This window comes from Pleurodeles waltl, chromosome 10, assembly GCF_031143425.1.
Source record: "Pleurodeles waltl isolate 20211129_DDA chromosome 10, aPleWal1.hap1.20221129, whole genome shotgun sequence".
Classification (NCBI taxonomy): Eukaryota; Metazoa; Chordata; class Amphibia; order Caudata; family Salamandridae; genus Pleurodeles; species Pleurodeles waltl.
In genome coordinates this window covers 599,006,236-599,030,222 of record NC_090449.1, presented here as the reverse complement: position 1 = coordinate 599,030,222, position 23,987 = coordinate 599,006,236, and positions in this window count along the sequence as shown.

Below are 23,987 nucleotides of genomic sequence, written 5' to 3'. Positions count from 1 at the left end.
AACATTAATCCCTTCTTGCATGAATACATCACACCACGAGACATCATTCATCTGGAGAAAGGTATGCCCTCACTCCTCGCTCTGGAAAAGCCAGGCAAGCATTCTGAATGACTTGTCTCTCCCGGCATGAGCCCTCTTCCTGTAGGTTTTATAATCAAAGTGCCATAGGCGGTCATGCTGCCTACCCTCCGGATTCCCGTCCAGGTCCTTCATTGCTTCCCATTCCACCTCCGGCAAGGATGCCCATCCCAAAATATCAAGGGGCATATTTAAGAGCCCCTAGCACCACTGGAGCATCACTTTACGTGATGCTCCAGTGGTGCTAACCTCTGCTCTATATTTACAAGGATGTGTAACGCCACTTTTTGTGGCGTTACGCCTCCTTGTAACTATGGGTCCCTCCGATGCAGTTTTCTGTGTCAGAGGGGTGTGCAATGGGAGCTGCTGTGGGTGTGCCACAGCAACACCCATTGCATTTTGACACTGCCTCAGACTTATGAGTTTTCGTAAACCTGAGGCAGCGCCAAAATCTAACGCCACCCCAGGGGTGCCATTAGCAAAGCACAACAAGGAGGAAAACTTTTATTTCTCCTTGTTTTTTTATTTTTCTATGCGTGCTGCATTCTGCAGCGCATACAGAAGTGTCAAATCACCATTTGTGATTGTTTCTGTGCAGGAAGGGACACCTTCCCGCACATAAACAATCACACCCCTCAACGCAGACATCCTTGCATGATTGTGCAAGGAAGCCTGCATTGGCATCTAAATTTAGAGCCAGCACAGGGGACAACACAGGGGTGTGCCGTATTCAATCAAATGCAGTGCATCCCCGTGTTGTGAAAATGACGGAGCACAGCACTGCCAATTTTAGTGCAGTGTCGCGCTTCGCCATTTTCCTGTAAATATGGGCCAAGTGATTAGGTAGAAATCCACTCACCAAGGGAGGTCCGGATGGCAAGGGCATCGAACTATGTAGGAGTCAAACTCCAGGTAGGGACCCTTGGCCTGAGTGAGGACCATAGGAAGGAATACAGCAAAGAGGAGTGGTCAGAATACGTCTTCACTAAACAGTCTGCAGAAACCACCTTACCATTAGACAACCAGCAACAATAAACTGTGTCAGGCTGCACCTCCAGAGAATATAAGCTGAAACTGTAGGAATATTCACAGACATCTGGGTTCCGAGCTCTCCTACAAACAATGAGGGCCCACTCTGAAAGCCAGGAGAGAGCAGTTTATGTTTATGTGCTGGCACTGTACGCAGAGGGGGTGCCATCTATCTAATCCCAGATCAGTCACACAATTAAAGCCCCCCTCACTATACTCAAATAGGAAGTCATCAACAGTAGCTGGGCCAAATTATTTTTTAAAAAGTGGATTGGTCCACATTCTGGACATTAATATTCAAGAGGGCAACATCTCTACCATCCAACCGATCTAGCACCAACACATATAATTCATTAGGGTCTGATAAAACTTTGTGGAATTGGAAAGGCACCCTAGGCCAGATCCAAACCAATACTCCATGTGCAAAAGCCAAATAAGCTTCTCCATCTTCTGTGCAAGACCAAACCCTCAGGGCCCGTAAGGTGGGTCTCCTGCAGAACTGCAATTTGCGCCCCTCCACACTTCAAGTAGTTGAGAACATTGTAGCATTTAGAGTGGGTGAAAAGGCCGAGCACGTTCCATGTGAACAGCTTAATCTGAGCCGCCATGAGGAGCAGTCTGGGCACATATTCACAGAGCACTACCACCACATCAAGGGGGTCATTACAACATTGGCGGTAAAAGGCGCTCACCGCCGTGCAGAAGACCGCCAATACACCGCTGCGGCCGCGGAATCCCGGCACAGCTATTATGACCCACATCTCGGAATCCGCCGAAATTCAGACACCCACACAACACCGCCACACCAAAGGTCAGTGATAAACTGGCGAAAACAAAACCTCCACCTCCACACCAACAGAAACACACCCATGCTATTACGACCCATGAATCCATGCAATCGGTCTTTCAACTGCGGTATTCCATTGGCAGTACACACTGCTGCGCTCAAAATACACACACATTTCCAAAACACCGCCACATTGGACAATTCCAAATACACACACCTGACACACATACAATCACCACTCCCACACACCCAACACAGTATAAAACACACACCCACATCACCCACAAACCCCTACGACCACAAATTAGAGATGAAGGCCAGAGAGACTGCACAGCCAAAGCAACACCACCATACAGAGGCACACAACACCATCACCCAACCCACATCCACGAACAAAACACCACACACCACTACACATCACCACACACATCAACACTCACACCGCCCCACACATCACACACACCACCCCATGTCACGCCAAAGACACCCCCGCTTCTCCGAGGAGGAGCTCAGGGTCATGGTGGAGGAAATCCTACGGGTAGAGCCACAACTATTTAGCTCACAGGTACAGCACACATCAATAGCCAGGAAGATGGAGCTATGGTGAAGAATCGTGGACAGGGTCAACGCAGTGGGACAGCACCCAAGAAATAGGGAGGACATCAGGAAGAGGTGGAACGACCTACGGGGGAAGGTGCGTTCAACGGTCTCCAGGCACAACATCGTGGTTCAGCGGACTGGCGGCGGTCCCCCACCTCCTCCCCCACAACTAACAACATGGGAGGAGCAAGTCTTGACCATCATGCATCCTGAGGGCCTCACAGGAGTCGGTGGAGGATGGGACACTGGTAAGTCAAATCTTAACTATCATATCCCCCACCCTACCTGCATGCTATCACACACCCCCACCCTCACCCCCTCCCCTATCACCCCAAATCCTCAATAATGTACCAGTAACACAAACCACACATACCAACACCAAGCCCTGCATGACAAAACTAAGCATGGACACCCAGCACTAAAGCATGCCCACTGCACACACCTATACAACCCCCTAAACCACCATCACACAAGCTCCCACACAGGAATGCCTGCACTGGGGTACACGCTCACCCACCCATTGCACACCATTACACACACACATGCAATAATCATGCTCTTATGCCCCTGCAGGAACCCGAAGGACCGTCACCACACCAGAGGGTCCAGACAACACCACTCCACCCCCAGAAGAGGCCCAAAGTGACAAGAGCAGCTCTGCCCTACTGGATCCTGATGACCAGACCGGACCATCGTGGGCCTCGGGAGAGTCGGTTCCCCTTGCACAGGCACAGCCCAACACTGACCTTCCACCCTCTGGTAACACCAGCACAGCACCCACCCAGCGGGCCCAAAGCTCCGTACCCAGGACAGGTCAATCAGCGGTGTGTCCACCACTACAGGGAACCCAGGGTAACCCACCACCCCAACAACAAGGGACCTGGGGGCAGTGGTAGTGGGCACACGGTCCAGGGGACGGAGGCACAGGAACACAGGGGAACTGTGAGGGCTGCTGTGCGACAGGGGGCGGACAGGCCAAGGGAACCCACTCTCCACGGGGCCCTAGCCTCCATCATGGGAGCATACCACCACTCCCAGGAGACGATGGCAACGGTCCTGGACAAGTTGCAGGAGACCCTGCGCCTGCAGGAGGAACAGTATTTGGGGTCCAGGGAGGAGCTCAGGACCATCAGCTCCGCCCTGGGCACCATCGTAGGGGTACTGAAGGACATACAGCAGACCTTGAGGGACACCGTGGCACTCCAAGGGGCCCCTGACACTAGCCAGGACGATGAACTGCCCACCACCTCCGCCGGCGCTAGTGGACAGGACGCCCCGCCACAGGACCACCACACCAGCACCCCACCCCCTGCAGACGGAGAACCACCACGCAAGCGGTCCCTGAGATCCAGGAACAGGACAGAGCAAGATGGCAAGACCCCCGCCAGGAAATGAGACCACCCTGTTTGTCCTCCCACTGTCCCACCTTGTTACCCTGTCCATACTTAAACTGCCCCAGCTCCACTTCCTATGCCCAGATGGGCAGTGCACCTGTGAGACTAATAGACTGGACTCTGCCATGGACATTCCTCAACCATCACCCATCACCATTTTACCACCCCCTCCAATAATTAGCACTTCAATAAACACCCTTGAAACACAAAACAATCTGGAGTCAGTCTGTGGTTTAGTAAATATGTATTATCAATGACAGTGTGATAATGCGTTTCCTATTGTAAAGCTAACCTTCCTATGTCACACATCACAAGTACTTGAAGGATGCAAGCAGATGACACGTTGGTAACCACACCTGTGAAATAGTAATCGAAAGGTACAACTCAGTTACCAAATAGTGGTTGAAACCGACAGACAGGATAGAGGTAGACCTGTGAAAGTTAATGTAATGTCAAACATGAAAATGTTCTCACCTGTGTGTCACTGGAAATATTGCTGTATGACTGACTCCCTGTTGTCGTTGTCTTCTTCCTCAGCTTCCTCCTCATCACTGTCCACAGGCTCCACATCTGCTACAACACCGTCACCTGGATCATCCTCCTGCAGAAAAGGCACCTGGCGTCGCAAAGCCAGATTATGAAGCATGGAGCAGGTGATGATGATCTCGCATACCTTCTTCGGTGAGTAGAATAGGGATCCACCTGTCATATGGAGGAACCTGAACCTGGCCTTCAGGAGGCCGAAGGTGCGTTCGATCACCTTCCTAGTCCGCCCATGGGCCTCATTGTACCGTTCCTCTGCCCTGGTCCTGGGATTCCTCACTGGGGTCAATAGCCAGGAAAGGTTGGGGTAACCAGAGTCCCCCAATAGCCATACACGGTGCCTCTGGAGTTGACCCATCATATCAGGGATGCTGCTATTCCGCAGTATGTAGGCGTCATGCACAGAGCCAGGGAATATAGCATTTACCTGCAGATGTACTGGTCTGCCAAACAGACCATCTGAACATTCATCGAATGATAACTCTTCCTGTTCCTGTACACCTGTTCACTCCTGTAGGGGGGACCAGAGCTACATGGGTCCCATCAATGGCACCTATGACGTTGGGGATTATGTCCAAGGGCATAGAAGTCACCTTTAACTGTAGGCAAATCTGCCACCTCAGGGAAAATGATGTATCTCCTTATGTGTTATGAGCAGTGCAGACAACACTCTGGACAGCACGTTGGACAACATAGGCTGGGACATCCCTGATGCCATGGCCACTGTTGTCTGAAAAGACCCACTTGCAAGGAAATGGAGGACTGACAGCACCTGCACGTCAGGGGGGATTCCAGTCGGATGGCGGATTGGTGACATCAGGTCTGGCTCCAACTGGGTACACAGTTCCTGGATTATGGCACGGTCAAACCGGTAGGAGACGATGACATGTCGCTCTTCCATTGTCAACAGGTCCACCAGCGGTCGGTACACCGGAGGATTCCGCCATCTTCTCACATGTCCCAGCTGACGGTGCCTACGAAGGACAGCAGCGACGAATCAGTCATAATTCCTCCAGGTATGTACCCACAGTTACACACAAGACTACACCACTCACAAATCCCTTCCTGTATGTGTGTTGAGTGTAGGCTTAGCTATGTGTGACGCAGAAGTAAATGAAGCCATGTGGGCCCCTGAAATGGCGGCTGCCTGACCTCTAAACTGGCACAATGGGATTGTGGGGTAACTACGCTGGCGTTGCACACCGTCATGGTAGGCGGTCGTAGACCGCGGCGCAATGCTGCATTGGTTAACATTGAACCCTATGGGTCCCAGGAGCCAATGAACAGGTGCGCCGGCGGTGATGATGCGCACCGCCGCGGACGTCACCGCCGCGGACGTCACCACCATTTTCTATCTGTTCAATCACTAGATACCTGACCTTCGACACGAGAGGACCTACACTGCAAGTGCTGCTGTGACCTCGGTCTGGAAGCGACGATGGCTGCTGCGTCTGGGGAAAGGGCCCCTGCCTTCACTGCACAGGAGTTGGAGAAACTGGTAGACGGGGTCCTCCCCCAGTACACGCTACTCTACGGTCCTCCAGACCAACAGGTTAGTACACAGGGAGCACGTTGTATGGGCTAGGCCTGGGTGAAGAGGGCTGGTTGGATGAGGGAAGGGGGCAGAGTTCATAGAAAATGTATGCATGGTAATGAATGGGCCACATGGCCAGAGTAGGGCACTCACATCGACGGTGCAGTTGGTAATGACTGTTCCTCTTTCCTTGTGCATGTCATGTAGGTCAGCGCCCACCAGAAGAGGGACATTTGGCGTGCCATCGCCAAGGAGGTCCGGACCCTGGGGGCCCACCAGAGACGGGGCACCCACTGCCGGAAAAGATGGGAGGACATTCGCCGCTGCAGCAAGAAGACGGCGGAGGCTCAGCTGGGGATGGCCTCCCAACGTGGGAGGGGTGCCCGTCACACCATGACCCCCCTGATGTTCCGGATCCTGGCGGTGGCCTACCCGGAGTTGGATGGGCGCTTGAGGGCATCACAGCAGACACAAGGGGGTGAGTACAACCTCATTCTGCGGACTTTGCGTATAGTGGAGGGGTCTGGGTGGGGGAGGAGGCCTGTGGGTGTACCTAGGCTAGGGCGAGTTTCGTAGGCTAGGCCCCTCCGTAATGCAGGCCATGTGGCACTCTACCCCACCTCAGCAGAGTGCCAAGTACAGGTATAGTTGCCCCTGTGGCATCCATGTGTGCAGATGTCCACCATAGCCATGTAGGCCATATCCCAGAGATTGCATGTGCAGAGGGCAGGAGCACGGCGTAATGCAGGGGGCTGCTGTGTCTGTCTTGTCCACCAACGGTAGCGGTATGCCATGCACTAAAACTCCCTTTCTTCTGTCTCCCCCCCTTTTTCTGCTCTCCCTGTCCTTTTGTACATCAGCATCATCAGGCGGAGGTACAGTGGCACCGGAGCACGAGGGAGCTGCATCCCACATGGCCATGGAGGGCCACACCACGGACTCAGAATGCACCAGTGGGACGGAGGGCGAGGGGAGCTTCACGTCGGCCACCGGATCACCAAGCAGCGACACAGACTTGTTCGCCGATGGGGGCTCCCTTGTGGTGGCGGCACCATCTGTGCGCCCCACTTCTACAGGTACAGCCGCCACCTCCCCTACCAGCACCGCCCTCCCAGCAGCCCCTCAGCGTTCGCCCGTGCCCGCTCACCCAGGAGGGTGGGCATCACCTTTGCCCCAGGCACCTCAGGCCCTGCCCCTGTCACCCCAGCTGCCCTCAGTGAGGAGGCCATTGACCTCCTCAGGTCACTCACTGTTGGGCAGTCTACCATTGTGAATGCCATCCAGGGTGTAGAACGAGAGTTGCAACACGGTAATGCATTCCTGGAGGGCATTCATTCTGGTCAGGCTGTCTTTCAGCGAACCCTGCAATCTCTGGCCTCAGCACTGATGGCAGCCATTGTCCCTGTGTCCAACCTCCCCCCTCCAACCTCCTCCACCCAGACCCATATCTCCTGTACCCCAGCCCATCCCAAGCACACCTACAGACCAGCATGCACACAAGTCAGCACACACAAGTAGCTCAAGCAAACATAAGCACCACACAACCCACAGGCACTCACGCAAGCCTCACCCACGTACAGACACAGCAACATCCACTGCCTCCACTGTGTCCCCCTCCTCCTCTTCTCCCTCCTCCCTCCCAGTCTCGTCTACACACACACCTGCATGCACCACATCTACAGGCACCATGAATCGCACAAGGAGACCCAGCACCACAAGCCGCTCACCTGCACTCACCACCTTCACTGCCATTTACACGTCCCCTGTGTCCTCTCCCAGTGTGTCTGTGACACCCCCTTCCAAAGTACACAAACGCGGGCACCCACACACCCAAAATCCATCCACCTCACGACAGCCTCCAGCACCTGCACCCAAAACACCTAAAGTGACACCTCCGACAACCACCTCCTCTTCCTCCACTCCCAGACTCCCTCCAACTACCCATCCCAGTGTACGTCAGAAACTGTCCCTCTGTAAAGTTGACCTTTTTGCTCCCAACCCCCCCCCCCCCCCTCCAATTCATCAGTCCCGTCGTAGCGCCTCAGCCAAAAAGCCTCCAATACCAGTGGTGCCTGTTCAAGGTTTGTGGAGTGCACCGGCCACCAGGGCAAGCAGTGTGACCCGGAGCCAAGGCACTGGCAGCCCACCCCCTGTAAAGGCTCTAAAATTAGAGATTGGACGACGGGACTGTGTGAAGACTCCTGGTGGGAAAACAACTCACATGGGTTCCAAGGGGATTGGAGAGTCAGCTGTGACTCCACCAAAGGTGGGGAAGGGCCAGAGGAAGTCTGCCCTGCCTGTTGTGAGTGTCACGGCGGAGAAGGGCGCCATCATTCCCGGCGGTCGAGACACAACCGCCAGTACCGTTGTCACTGGTCAGGAGGCCACTGCCGGAGTCACAGCCCAGGAGGACCCAAGTATCGTCACTGGTCAGGAAACCACTGCCGGAGTCACAGCCCAGGAGGGCCCAAGTATCGTCACTGGTCAGGAGACCACCGCCAGAGTCACAGCCCAGGAGGGCCCAAGTATCGTCACTGGTCAGGAGACCACCGCCGGAGTCACAGCCCAGGAGGGCCCAAGTATCATCACTGGTCAGGAGACCACTGCCACCGCCGGAGTCAGTGCCCAGGAGGGCCACGGCTGCCACAGCCCAGGTGGGCTATGATGGAACGTCATGCCACACACCAATGCCCAGTGTAGGGAGCGTCATGCCACACACCAATGCCCAGTGTAGGGAACGTCATGCCACACACCAATGCCCAGTGTAGGGAACGTCATGCCACACACCAATGTCCGTACTAGAACCGCCATAGCAAAGCACCGCTGAACAGGGCAAAGACCGCCATGGTGAAGACCGCTGAACAGGGCAAAGACCGCAATGGTGAAGACCGCTAAACAGGGCAAAGACCGCCATGGTGAAGACCGCTAAACAGGGCAAAGACCACCATGGTGAAGACCGCTAAACAGGGCAAAGACCGCCATGGCAAAGCACCGCTGAACAGGGCAAAGACCGCCATGGCAAAGCACCGCTGAACAGGGTAAAGACCGCCATGGTGAAGACCGCTGAACAGGGCAAAGACCGCCATGGTGAAGACCGCTGAACAGGGCAAAGACCGCAATGGTGAAGACTGCCGAACAGGACAAAGACCGCCATGGTGAAGACCGCCGAACAGGGCAAAGACCGCCATGGTGAAGACCGCTGAACAGGGCAAATACCGCCATGGCAAAGCACCGCTGAACAGGGCAAAGACCGCCATGGCAAAGCACCGCTGAACAGGGCAAAGACCGCAATGGTGAAAACAGCTGAACAGGGCAAAGACCGCCATGGTGAAGACCGCTGAACAGGGCACAGACCGCCATGGTGAAGACCGCTGAACAGGGCATGCACTGGTTAGGAATGAATAGACCGCCACATCAGGCATCCTTATCCCATGTGCAGCTGGGACAGTGACAGGACAGGAACTTTCACGGGGAGACTCATCCAGTCTGGGCAACAGTCCCCCCCAGAACCAGTGGAGAATGTTATTGACTTGTGAGACTGTGGCTTTGCACTCCCCAGGATGGTACAGTGGGCAAGCCACTCACTGTAGAGACTTGTGAGACTGTGGCTTTGCACTCCCCAGGATGGCACAGTGGGCAAGCCACCCACTGTAGAGACTTGTGAGACTGTGGCTTTGCACTCCCCAGGATGGAACAGTGGGCATGGAGCCCCGTCGTGGATCTGGCTTTGCACTCATCCGGCTGAGGTGCCCCCGCTTCCCTTCCCCCTGAGGTGCCTGTAGTATTTCTATCTGATGCCCCGGCAGTGTTCTCTCCGATTGTGGTCAGGTATCTTTTGTGGGCCTCGCCCATGCATTTTTGGACTGTTGGTGCACGGACATTGTGATGTACATATCTGCACTACTTCTCGTAATGCATATATTTCTGACTGAATTTCGTATATATCTGTATATTTCCTTAAGACATGTATATTGCTACATTACAATGTTTGAACGGATTTCGCTTTGTCTTTTCATTCTTCCGGGGGGATTGTGGGTTGTTACTGTGATTTTTGTGGATGCATTGGTGTGTATGTTGTATTATGCGAGGTTGGGGGTGGGGGTGGGGGTGTTTGGTGGGTGTCCCCCTAACTTTTGCCTCCCCCCTCCCCCATGTCGTAGGTGCAGTACTCACCATTGTCTTCGGCGCCTACGTAGATGATGGTCGTAGAGGAGCAGAAAGACAAGGGCAGGGAGTATTTGGAGTTCCGGGTCCATGGAGTCCTCGTTCCTCGTGGGATGTGTTGAGGTGAGCGCTTTCCCATTGCAGAAACTGTTTCCGCCGTGTTTTTATCCACGGTGAATCCGCCCCGGAAAAGGTGGCGGATTGGCGGGTTCTAATACTATGGGCGGTACATTGTGTTCCGCCTGTCTGTTGGTGGTGACCGCCGCGCTGCTTGTCTGTACCGCCGTGGCGGGTGGTGTGTTAAAGTGGCTGTCTTTTTTGGCAGTTTCCGCCAGGGTCATAATTCAATTTTTTTATCCGCCGCACTGTTTGCGATATTACCGCAGCTTAAATACCGTCCGCCAGGGTTGTAATGACCCCCGAAGTGTCTCCGGTTCCTCATACAAAGCTGTAGGAAAGAACCATCTTTCTTGGCATGTTACCCTCAATTCCTGCCTGTTTGTCCGTGTGTTTTGCCTGTCCCACTGGGATCCTGCTAGCCAGGACCCCAGTGCTCATAGTTTGTGGCCTATGTGTGTGTTGTCAGTATGCTTAACTGTGTCACTGAAGTTCTGCTAACCAGAACTCCAGTGCTTATGCTGTCTCTACTTACCAAATTTGCCACTACACTTTAGTGACTTCATATTCCAATTCTGATTGGCACACTGGACCCCCCTTATAAGTCCCTACTATATGGAACCTAGGTACCCAGGGCATTGGGGTTCCAGGAGATTTTTCTGGGCTGCTGTATTTCTTTTGCCACCCATAAAGAGCTCATACAAACCTTTCATCAGGACTGCCACTGCAGCCTGAGTGAAATAGTGTACACACTATTTCACAGTCATTTTCACCGCACTACGGTAACTTATATGTTGCCTATATGTCTAACCTTCATTTTTCTGAAGGCTAGGTGCAAAGTTACTGTGTGTGAGGGCACCCTTGCACTAGCAAAGTTGCCCCCACGTTGTCCAGGGCCAATTCCCCGGACTTCGGGAGTGCAGGGATACCATTATAAGCATGCACTACATATATGTCAATACATATATGTAGCTTCACAATGGTAACTTCGAATATGGCCATGTGAGGTGTCTCCCCATTCCAAATCTGGTATTGCGGGCTAATCCCATGCACCCTGGGGGCTCCATTATGGACCCCCAGTACTGCCAAATCAGCTCTCTGAGATTTCCACTGCAGCCCCAGGTGCTGCACCCTCACAGACAGGTTTCTGCTATCCTGGGGACTGAGCAGTTCAATCACAGGAAAGCAGAACAATGCATTTCCTTTGGGAGGAGGGTTTTACACCCTCTCCTTTTGGAAATAGGTGTTACAGGCATGGGAGGGGTAGCCTCCCAGAGCCTCTGGAAATGCTTTGATGGGCATAGATGGTGCCCTCCTTGCATAATCCAGTCTACACAGGTTCAGGGACCCCCCCAGTCCCTGCTCTAGCATGAAACTGGACAAAGGAAAGGGGAGTGACTACTCCCCTGTCCATCACCACCCCAGGAGTGGTGCCCAGAGCTCCTCCAGAGTGTCCCTGGCGTTAGCCATCTTGGATTCCAAGGTGTGGGGACCCTCTGGAGACCTCTGATTGGCCAGTGCCAGTAGGTGATGTCAGAGACCCCTCCTGATAGGTGCATAACAGGGTAGGTAGCCAATCCCCCTCTCAGGGCTATTTAGGGTCTCTCCTCTGGGTGTTTCCTCAGATTCAGTTTGCACAATTCCCACAGGACTCCTCTGCATCCTCTGCTTCATCTTCTGACCATCGGATCAACCGCAGACTGCTCCAGGAACCGCTGTTACTGCAACAAAGTATCCAGGATGACTCCTGTGACCTGCAACTTCAGCCCCAGCCAGCATTTCCAACAGTTTCCAAGGTGTGCACGCCCTGAGGACTGCTGGTCTTTACCCTGCACCAGAAGCACCAGAAGAACTGAAGGAATCTCTAGTGGAGTGACGGAGTCACTTCCCTGCTTCTGCAGGCACCATTCTGTGATGACAACCGGTTCTCTGAGACTCCTCTCCTGATGATGAGCATGCTCTCTTGAACACAGGTGGTGGACCGAAGTGACCCAGACTGGCCAAAGGTCCAGCTGTCCAAAGTTTGTGGAGGTAAGAGCTTGCCTCCCTGTGTTGCGACAGAACCCCTGTGCACTACGTCTTTTGAAGCTCCTTGGGCTTCTGTGCACTTCTTCCAAGAATCTTTCATGCACAGCGTAGCCCAGGTCCCCAGCACTCCATCCTGTGACACACAGCTCCCTGAGTTGTTCTCCGGCGGCGTGGGACCTTCCACTGTAGTGCTACGATGACTGCACTTTGCATCTTCTTTGCCCCACTGTTCTGGGGCTCCCGGGGGAGCTGCCTGGTCTTCTGAGGGCTCTCTAAAGTGCTGACAGCCCTTTCTGTCTCCTCAGTCTGAGTTGAGACCCACAGGTCCATCATGGGTCCAGGCAGCTCCTTTTTGACGCAAACCGCGTACTTGCTTGAACCAAGGCTTGTTGGCGGAATCCAGTGACACAAACAGCCTGCATCCAACAACTTGATGTGGGACATCACCTGTACCAAGCACGAACCCACAGCCATCTTCTTTGGGGCTCTTCTGTACTTTTCGTCTGACTGGAGAATCCACTTTTGCCATTTCTCCTAGGTTGGCAGGGGCTCCTGTCCTTCCTGGACTCTTCTTCAACTTCTGGACTTGGTCTCCTCTCTCCACAGGTCTTCAGGTCCTGGAATCCATCATTTGTTGCTTGCAGTCTTGCTTGGTTCTTGCAAAATCCTTTATCATGAGTTGTAGTGTGTCCTGAGGAAACTTGCTGTACTTTACTTCTACTTTCCTGGGCTCTGGGGTGGAGTACTTTACTTACCTTTGGTGTTTTCCAAAACTCCCAGTGCCCCTCTACACACTACACTTGCCTAGGGGAGAATTCGTTATTCGCATTCCACTATTTTAGTATATGGTTTGTGCTGCCCCTAGGCCCATTGCAATCTATTGTATTTTCTATTGTTTGCACTATTCTATGACTGTTTACTTACCTGATTTTGGTTACTAGTATATATATTGTGTATAAAACTTACCTCCAGAAGGAGTATTGCCTCTAAGATATTTTTGGCCTTGTGCCGCTAAAATAAAGTACCTTCTTTAGTATAGTATTGTCTTTTATTGTGTATAAGTACTGTGTAACTATAGTGGTATTGCAGGAGCTTTCCATGTCTCTGTTCTGTAACAGCTACATCTAGACAGCCTAGGGTGCTAGAGCACTGCCTACATTTCACTAATAAGGGATGACTGGAGCTGGTATAATGTGTGGGTACCTTAGGTACCCACCACAAACCAGGCCAGCCTCCTATATTGGTGGTGCAGCTGTGGGATAAGTACTTGCAATTGCTTTACCACTTTGTTACTGGTGCTTTTCACAAGAAAAGTGTACTCCAGTACTTAGAGCTATATACTATTATATCTAGGAGTCATTTTTTCACTCTCAGGAAGTTATTTCAAACTTTCTAAAAGTTTCAAAAGTTCTGAAACGTTTTTCTTTTCCTCTAAAACGTTAGGTGAAATAGTTTGCTAACTTTTTACTCTTCTCCCTAACCTTTTCTTTCACTAAGTCTTTTGTGGAGGCTACCCCCGGGTTGTTAAGACCACTTGTGAAAGTCGAAATTTCAAATGTCTGAGGGGTCTCTGCTTGGAAAGAAGCTTAGGGATTGGGAAGAACCCTAACAAGGAATTTCTCTTGAATCTCCTCTTGCAAAATGACCAGGAGCATCCTACTGGTCAGGTACAATCAGAAGGGGAGGTAGAGGGAGATACCACCCAGGTAGATTCAGAAGAGGGTCCTGAAGATCCACAGATCTTTCCCTTAACAAACCTCTTAGTGTAGCTGGTAGTAGAAGGGGGTCACACACAGGTACGGCTCCCTTCCCACCTAGAGGCCAGGTCACTAGAGTAACTCAAGTTCGGGAAAGGTCAACCCCTGCTCATTCCCATGTCACTTCTGTATCAGAAGTGTCCCACACATCCAACCCTGAGGTTCAATCCCTAGATAGGGAACTCAGAAAGCTGAAGTTGGAGGAGGCCAGACTGAGGCAGCAACAGCAATAGTTGGCCTTAGATAGGGAACCCCTATCTGTGGAAAAGTAAAGACAGGGGTTGGGGTTAGTTTCACATGGTGGCAGCAGCAGCAGTAGTTTCAGAAGTTCCAATGTTAGAGAAAACACATTTGATTCTAGAAACCTGCACAAGATTGTACCCACTTGGAAGGAGGTGGATGACATTTACAAGTGGCTGCACTTCTGATGGCCTGTAAAGTTCAGAGGGTCCCTCAGGTACAGTAAAGCTGCTATCCTGTTGTTGTCTTTCTCTGGCAAGGGGAGAGATAGACTCCTTACTGTTAGAGAAGATGTCTCAGACAACTACAGTGTTCTGAATACTGCACTCTTGGATGATTTAGCTTAACCACTGAACAATACAGAATCAAGTTCAGAGAAACCAGAAAAGAGTCTTCACAGGATTGGATAGATTTTGTAGACTGTTCAGTGAAGGCCTTAGAAGGTTGGTTGCATGGCAGCAAGGTGTCTGACTATGAAAGCTTATACAATCTGATTTTGAGAGATCATATTCTTAACAATGGTATGTCTGATTTGTTGCACCAATATCCTGTGGACTCAGATCTGACCTCTCCCCAAGAAATGGGAAAGAAGGCAGACAAATGGGTCAGAACAAGGGTGAGCAGAAAAGCTCATACAGGGGGTGACAAGGACAGCAAGAAGAAGGATGGTAAGTCACATGACAAGGCTGGGGACAAGGAGCAAAAGTCATCAGAGTCTTCATCAGGCCCACAAAACAATCCTCTTGGGGTTGTGGGTCCAAATCCTCTTCTAATCATCAGAAAAAGCCTTGGTGTTATTTGTGTAAGAACAAAGGCCATTGGGCAAGTGACCCCACTTGTCCCAAGAGAAACAGCAACCCTCCCACCACCACAACCCCCACTGCTTCCACTAGTGACCCCAGTAGTAGCAGTGGTGGTGGGAAAAACTCTGCAAATAGCCAAACAAAGGGTGTAGCTGGGCTCACTTTTAGTAATGTAGTGGGTGTTGGTCTAGTTAGGGAGTCAATGGAGGCTGTTTTGGTCTCTGATGGTGGCATTGACCTTGCCACCTTAGTTGCTTGTCCCCTGAATATGGATAAGTACAAGCAAGTACTCCTAATAAATGGTGTTCAGGTTGAGGCCTACAGCCACACAGGTGCCAGTGTCACTATGGTGATGGAGAAACTGTTGCCCCTGAGCAACACCTACTTGGTCATCATTACCAAGTTACTGATGCCCATAACAACACTGTTAGCCATCTCATGAGGGGGTGGGGTTACTGGTCCTAAAAAGGTTGTGGAATCCAGTGGCTTACATGTAGAGCGTCTATTGCGCAATGATTTGAAAATGTCAGCTTGGGCTGAAGTGGAGTTGGAGGCCCATGCAGCCATGCTGGGCATTCCACTGCACATCTTTATTCTTACCAGGGCTCAGGCCAAGAAGCAAAGAGGACAGGGGAACTTGGATCCTGGAACAATGGACCAAGTGCTCCCAAAAACTAAGGGTGGTAAGGGCAAAACCTTGTCCACTATCCCTCCCTCTCCAGAAGGTTCCCCTTTTGATGGGGAGGAGTCCACTCCCTGTGCAGAACTTACACCACAAGAGTTTCAAGCTGACACAGTTGAGCTTTTGGGTGCAGGGCGGCCTTCCAAGGAGGAACTGAGTGTGACACAGCAGACCTGTCCTACACTAGAGGGTCTAAGACAGCAACCTGTCAAACAGCAAAATGGGGATATCAGTGACTCATATAGAGTTTACTGGGAGAACAATCTCCTTTATACTGAGGCAAGGGACCCTAAACCTGGTGCTACAAGGAGACTGGTCATTCCCTTGCAGTATGGGGAATTCCTCCTAACTCTGGCACATGATATTCCCTTGGCTGGACATCTGTGGCAAAGCAAAACCTGGGTCAGACTTGTCCCTCACTTTCACTGGCCTCATATGTCAGAGGACACAAGAGAGTTTTGTCACTGTTGTGTGACTTGCCAAGCCAGTGGCAAGACTGGTGGCACCCGAAAGGCCCCCTTAATCCCACTGCTAGTGGTTGGGGTGCCCCTTGAAAGGGTGGGGGTTGACCTTGTTGGCCCCCTTGACCCTCCAACTGGTTCTGGTAACAGGTTCATCTTGGTGGTAGTGGACCGCCACAAGATATCCAGACCCATCCCCTTAAGGACCACTATAGCACCTGCAGTGGCAAAGGCCCTCCTGTGAGTATTTTCCAGGATGGGCTTTCCTAAAGCGGTAGTATCAGTCAGGGGTAGTAACTTCATGTCTGCATACTAGAGAGCTACGTGGAAGGAGTGTGGTGTAACCTACAAATTCAACACACCCTATCATCCACAAACAAATGGACTGGTTGAGAGATTTAACAAAACTCTCAAAGTCATTATCATGGGACTCTCTGAAAAACTCAGAAGGAGATGGGATGTCCTCCTGACATGCCTCCTTTTTGTCTACAGGGAGGTACCCCAGAAAGGAGTGGGCTACAGCCCCTTTGAACTTGCTTTGGTCACCCTGTTATGGGTCCCCTTGCTCTTGTGAAAGAGGGGTGGGAGCAACCATTGAAGCCCCCTAAACAAGATATTGTGGGCTATGTACTTGGCCTAAGATCAAGGATGGCTGAGTATATGAAAAAGGCCACTAAGAACCTTCAGGCCAGCCAAGAGCTTCAAAAGCAATGGCATGACCAGAAGGCTGTCCTGACTGAGTACCACCAGGACAGAAGTTGTGGGTTTTGGACCCTGTGGCACCAAGAGCACTCCAGGACAAATGGACTGGACCACATCTTATTGTGGAGAAAAAGGGTGAGGTCACTTATTTGGTAGACCTTGGCACTGCCAGAAGTCCCCTTAGGGTGTTGTGTAGCCATTTTAAGTATAGCTCCATGCATGTTAGTTTAACATACTAGGCCGCTGTGCACTTTGCCCTAGATACATTTTATTCAGCTTCGCACTGTTATTATACAATAACCAATTTTTTACGGTCTTGTTTTAATTTCTTCTATCGCACTGTTTAGCTCAGTTCAGCACCATGTTCTCAAATAATGCATTCTTGATCGCCCTGTGCTTCAGTCAAGGCTATAGTCTGGTACATTGCCGGTAAACGTGGTAGAAGTTTAGTCTCCAGCATTCGTAGAAAATACACATCCTTACGTAGGGACATTTTCTCAGAATATTTGCGTGTTAGTTATAAAAACCCTTTCTAGTCCTATTACACGTCAAGAGAGAGATTCCAGCCAGGGAACCACAACTGTATGCTGAATGCCCTGTTGCAGATGTTGACGCAGATTACAGGCATTTGCTCAGGTATGAGGGCTGATATCCTTCCGAGTGAACCTGAAAGGCAGGCTTAGAGCTTAACATGCTGTGCTCAAAATATAACTTAGAGAGAGAATAATCTAGCGGCACTATGATAGCCTTATTCTTGTGCTTCACTCTCATCGTCACTATTTTAATATTACTATGTTGTGTAGTTCTGGTTATTGCAGCTCACGCTTTGTTATCTAAAATGCGGTCGTTTTATTAAACCTATCTTTAAAACATATACTGCCTCTATTGTCATTTATATATGAGACCGCACTGTGTATGAGAGAACCGGTTGTGACCTGAGTGACCACGACTTCCCTGAGAAGTACTGAGATGTCATGCGCTCGGCTGCCCAATTGTCTCTACCATTCGGGAGAGATGAGGCACTGCTAGTTAGCCGGAGCAAAATCCGTATTTGGAGTGACAAGCATCATCTACTGTGGGCCAGACTCATTCCCCCACATCGTGGATGATCTTGTTGCTCAAACTCAAGTAGTGTCATTAAGATAATGAGAGCCTACACGACAAGGGTACTTCATGTTAATCGCCTTAAACCCTACTAAGATAGGGCAGATTTAACCCTACTCATGGCCACAGATGAGGGGCAGGAGGAAGAGAGTGACCCTCTCCCTGACCTCTTCTCCAACACTGAAGCTGATGGCTTAGTGGAAGGAGTTGTGCTTGCAGACTGCCTCACAGCAGAGCAGAGGGAGGACTGCAAGAACTTACTAGGCCTATTTTCTGGCCTCTTGTCACTCACACCTGGTACCACTACTTGGTGTGAATATGCCATTGATACTGGAGACAGTTTACCTGTCAAAAGTAAGATTTATAGGCAGCCTGACCATGTCAGAGACTGTATTAACTCTAAGGTACAGATAATGTTGGACCTAGGTGTTATTGAGCACTCAGATAGCCCCTGGGCCAGCCCAGTGGTGCTTTTCCCCAAACCTCATAGCAAAGAAGGAAAGAGAGAAACGTGGTTTTGTGTGGACTGTAGAGGGCTCAATACTGTAACTAAAACAGATGCTCACCCTATACCCAGGGCAGATGAGCTGGTAAATACACTGGCCTTTGCCAAGTATCTAAGCACCTTTGATATGACTGCATGGTATTGGCAGATAAAGTTATCAGAAGATGCTGAGCCAAAAACTGCATTTTCAACCAGTGGAGGGCATTATCAGTTTACAGTTATGCCCTTTGGTTTGAAAAATGCACATGCCACTTTCCAGAGGCTGGTGAACACAGTCCTCCAAGGTCTGGAAGCTCCACTTTCTGCTTGTTTGTCAGTGTGTTTTGCCTGTCTCACTTGGATCCTGCTAGCCAGGACCCCAGTGCTTATAGTTTGTGGCCTATGTGTGTGTTGTCAGTATGCTTAACTGTGTCACTGAAGTTCTGCTAACCAGAACTTCAGTGCTTATGCTCTCTCTACTTACCAAATTTGTCACTACACTTTAGTGACTTCATATTCCAATTCTGATTGGCACACTGCGCCCCCCTTTATAAGTCCTTAGTATATGATACCTAGGTATGCAGGGCATCAGGGTTCCAGGAGATCCTTATGGGCTGCAGCATTTCTTTTGCCACCCATAAAGAGCTCACTATCATCAGGACTGACTGTCAGTGCAGCCTCAGATAAATAGTGCACACACTATTTCATAGCCATTTTCACTGCACCTATATGTCTAACCTTCTTTTACTGAAGGCTAGCTATAAAGTTACTGTGTGTGAGGGCACCCTTGCATTACCAAAGGAGACCCCACGTTGTCCAGGGCCAATTCCCCAGACTTCATGAGTGCGGGGATACCATTATAAGCATGCACTACATATATGTCAATACATATATGTAGCTTTACAATGGTAACTCAGAATATGGCCATGTGAGGTGTCTAAGATCATGGAATTGTCCCCACATTCCAAATCTGGTATTGGGGTGCCAATCCAATGCACTCTGGGGGCTCCACCATGGACCCCCATTACTGCCAAACCAGCTCTCTGAGGTTTCCACTGCAGCCCAAGCTGCTGCCACCTTACAGACAGGTTACTACCCTCCTGGGGACTGAGCAGCTCAATCCCAGCAAGGCAGAACAATGCATTTTCTTTGAGAGGAGGGTGTTACACCCTCTTCCTTTCAAATAGGTGTTACAGGCTTGGGAGGGGTAGCCTCCCAGAGCCTCTGGAGATGCTTTGAAGGGCACCAATGGTGCCCTCCTTGCATAATCCAGTCTTCACTCTTTCAGGGACCCCCAGACCCTGCTCTGGGGCAAAACTGGACAAAGGAAAGGGGAGTGACCACTCCCATGTCCCTCACCACCCCGGGGGTGGTACCCAGAGCTCCTCCAAAGTGTCCCTGGCATTAGCCATCTTGGATTCTAAGGTGTGGTGACCCTCTGGAGACCTCTGAGTAGCCAGTGCCAGCAAGTGACATCAGAGACCCTCCTGATAGGTGCATACCTGGGAAGTTAGCCAATCCCCCCTCTGAGGGCTAATTAGGGTCTCTCATCTGGGTGTTTCCTCAGATTCGGTTTGCAAGATTCCTTGAGGACTCCTCTGCATCCTCTGCTTCAGGTTTTGACTGTTGGATCAACTGTAGACTGCTCCAGGAACCACTGTAACTGCAGCAAAGTATCCAGGACGACTCCTGTGACCTGCAGTTTCCAAGGTGTGCACACTGTAGGAGGGTGGCTACTTTCCTACACACACCATAAGGACTGCCTGTCTTCACCCTGCACCAGAAGAACCAAAAGAATCTCCAGTGGAGTGACAGAGTGACTTCCCTGCTTCTGCAGGCACCCTTCTGTGATGACAACCATTACTCTGGGACTCCTCTCCTGATGACCAGCTTGCTCCCTGGAACACAGGTGGTGGACCAAAGTGACCCAGACTGTCCAAAGGTCCAGCTGTCCAAATTTGGCGAAGGTAAGAGCTTGCCTCCCCATGCTGTGAAAGTACCCCTGTGCACCACGTCTTCTGCAACTCCTTGGGCTTCTGTGCTCTTCTTCCAAGAATCCTTTGTGCACAGCGTAGCCCAGGTCCCCAGCACTCCATCCTGTGATGCACAGCTCCCTGAGTTGTTCTCCGGCGGGATGGGGCCTTCTAGTGTAGTGCTGCGACAACCGCACTTTGCACCTCCTTTGTCCCTGTGTTCTGGGACTCCCTTGAGTGCTGCCTGGTCTTCTGAGGGCCCTCTGAAGTGCTGTGAGCCCCCTCTGTCTCCTCAGTCTGAGTTGAGACCCCCACGTCCCTCCTGGGTCCAGGCAGCTCCTTTTTGATGCAAACCGTGTACTTGCTTGTTGGTGAAATCCAGCGACGCAAACAACCTATATCCAACAACTCGACGTCGAACATCACCTGCACCAAGCAGGAACCTGTAGCCATCTTCTTTGGTGCTCTTCTGTACTTTTCTTCTGACCGGAAAATCTACTTTTGCACCTTCTTCTAAGTTGGCAGGGGCTCCTGTCCTTCCTGGACTCTTCTTTGACTTCTGGGCTTGGTCTCTTCTCTCCACAGGTCTTCAGGTCCAGAAATCCATTGTTTGTTGCTTACAGTATTGCTTGGGTCTTGCAAAACCCTTTATCATGGCTTGTAGTGTGTCCTGAGGAAACTTGCTGTACTTTACTCCTACTTTCCTGGGCTCTGGGGTGGGGTACTTTACTTACCTTTGGTGTTTTCCTACACTCCCAGCACCCCTCTACACACTACACTTGCCTAGGGGAGAATGTGTTATTCGCATTCTACTATTTTAGTATATGGTTTGTGCTGCCCCGGGCCCTTTGTAATCTATTGTGTTTTCTACTGTTTGCACTATTCTATGACTGTTTCCTTACCTGATTTTGGTTGCCAGTGTCTATATTGTGTATAATACTCACCTCTAGAACGAGTATTGCCTCTGAGATATTTGTGGCCTTGTGTCACTAAAATAAAGTACCTTTATTTTTGGTAACACTGAGTATTGTCTTTTATTGTGTATACGTACAGTGTAACTATAGTGGTATTGCAGGAGCTTTGCATGTCTCCTAGTTCAGCCTAAGCTGCTCTGCTACAGCTACCTCTAAACAGCCTAAGCTGCTACAACGCAGTTTACATTTCACTAATAAGGGATAGCTGGACCTGGTATAAGGTGTAAGTGCCTTAAGAACCCACTACAAACCAGGCCAGCCTCCTACAAAAGCACATAGAAGATCATTCAGTGCCACATGTACCTTAATAAAAATGGAAAACACAATAAAAACAGACATACAAACTCAAAGCACAAACCCCCAACACCCCTCTAGCACTGTGACACACAACATCCTGTCCAAACCATGACTAACACAGGGCCCACTAAGAGCCCAACTGAGTTCCAAAAGTAAGACAAACTAAGTTTGTACCAGTATATAATACGTGGGGCCGTTTCAACCACCTGTAGAGGGAGCATGAGAGAGCAAAAAAAGCAATTCAACACTGTGGGATAGAATTCAAAAAACTCCCCCCCAAACTCCCTGCCAGCCCAAGCAAATCCAAAAAAAGTAGAAGTCAACAACTATAAGAACCATGCAGCTGCCACTGCTCTGCAGTCCCAGGAAGACTTCAGTGCACTCCAACAGCAAATCCCCACCAGATGCCCATAAGACAAGGTCTTCGGCCTTGCCTGAGGTGAACTTCTGCAGTATACCATCCATTCCTGGCATCACAGAGCCCCGCTACAAAGAGTCCTCCCTCACCCTGAGAGATGCTGCAGGTTCCACCACCCTCGTCTGTTCTAATGCTGCTTACAACTTGTTAGGCTGGTTCATACAATCTCTTTACCTGGGTTTTGGGAGCTTCCCACGTTCTGGCAGGACCAGGTGTACTGTACCCTGATCATATGGCTCTAACCAGTCACTGGCAACCACCGGACCTGTGAAGAAATGCATCTGGTCCTCTGCCTGGACTCTCAGCCATGCCTGGAAGAGCATGGAATAGAGGAAATCCAGGCCGCTCAGCTTTTTCTTTTCTGCAAGAAACAAGGCCCTCTGGGTCTGCACTTGGAGAGTTAAGTGAGGAAATAAGGAGACCTTGGCATTTTCCACCACAAATGGCCCATGTGCATGGGCCTGTTAAAGAAGGTGGTCTTTGTCACGTAAGTAAAGGAGGTGAGCTACTACTGGGCGAGGCAGGGCCACCTTCGATGTGTTCCAGGAGGCCCACCGCTTGAATATTGTTCTGGTGGGCCATCCCCTCCTGGTCATCCAGTTGAGGAGCCAAATGTCAACTCAGTGAGATGATGGTCCATACCCTATGCAGCAGGTGCCAGGGATTGCACAGTGTTCTCCATGGCAGGGACTCTCTCCGACAGCTTCCTAGATTGTTCACGGATAAGGAGAAGTTCTGCTGCTATTGAGGTGATCTTCCCCTCCAGATGTTCCTCAGAGGCAACTCTCACCTCCAACAATTCATCAAACTTACTATCCAACGACGAAGTATCCCCACCACTCGCAACATGCTTGATCCCCTCCTTGGAGGCACCCCGGGGTGCCACTTCCCTAGTTCCTTGAGTGCGGCCCATAATGTCTCTGACCACTTAAGAGGTAAAGAAAAAAGAAGAAACTCCACTGCTATGACTAGGATGACCAAATCTCCGCAACCAATTTACGATGCAACAGGTCTGATTCTAACAGCAAATATAAAATCAGTAACAGGCCAGAATGGTCCAGGCAAGCACACCTCCAGCCACCAGCCCAGGCCCGCGGATGTCAAAGACAAGCAAATAAGCTATATAGTCTGGAAAAGCTGTCTTCTGAGTAGACAGACGTTCAACCGCCACCCTCAGAGGGCCCTTGCAAATCATTGTTGAGGAGGAGACCAGCAGGCAAGGGGCAGAGACAGTCTGATGGCAACTCAGTCCATTCCTACCTTTTACTCTGTGCCCTACAGAGCGATAGGTACCAAGCATCCCCCAGCAGCGATCATTGAGGCCCACAAGTCACTAGGAATCAACCCAGGACCGCCAACATTACGGTGTCCGAGTGCCCCAAGTTGGATGATCAGTCCAGTCGGTAGTAGCACAAAGCAGAGGTAGGAAATGGTTGCCACAGTCTTAAAAGCCCACCCGGGCACCAGGTAAGAACAGAAGCCAGGGAGGGACCACACCAACCCCTCCAGGAATGCAGCCAATGGGCACACTTCCCTCTATCTCCTTATATGTAAGTCCAGGTCTCCAAGGTCAAGGGGGACCCCAGGTGGCAACCTAGCAAAGCCCTCACCTGTAAACAAGACCAGGCCGGTGACAGGGTCAGTCCCTCCTGCCAGTCTCCTGCAATATCCAGGAACACCAGGTGGGGAGGACGGTATTCATCACGCAGCACCATCATAGCCTTCAGGGCCACCAGCGCCCCAAAATACCCCCTGAACAAGAGGGACAAGCCCCTATGGTGAACCTAATTCATTTCCCCCGTGTCCACCGCTGCTCTC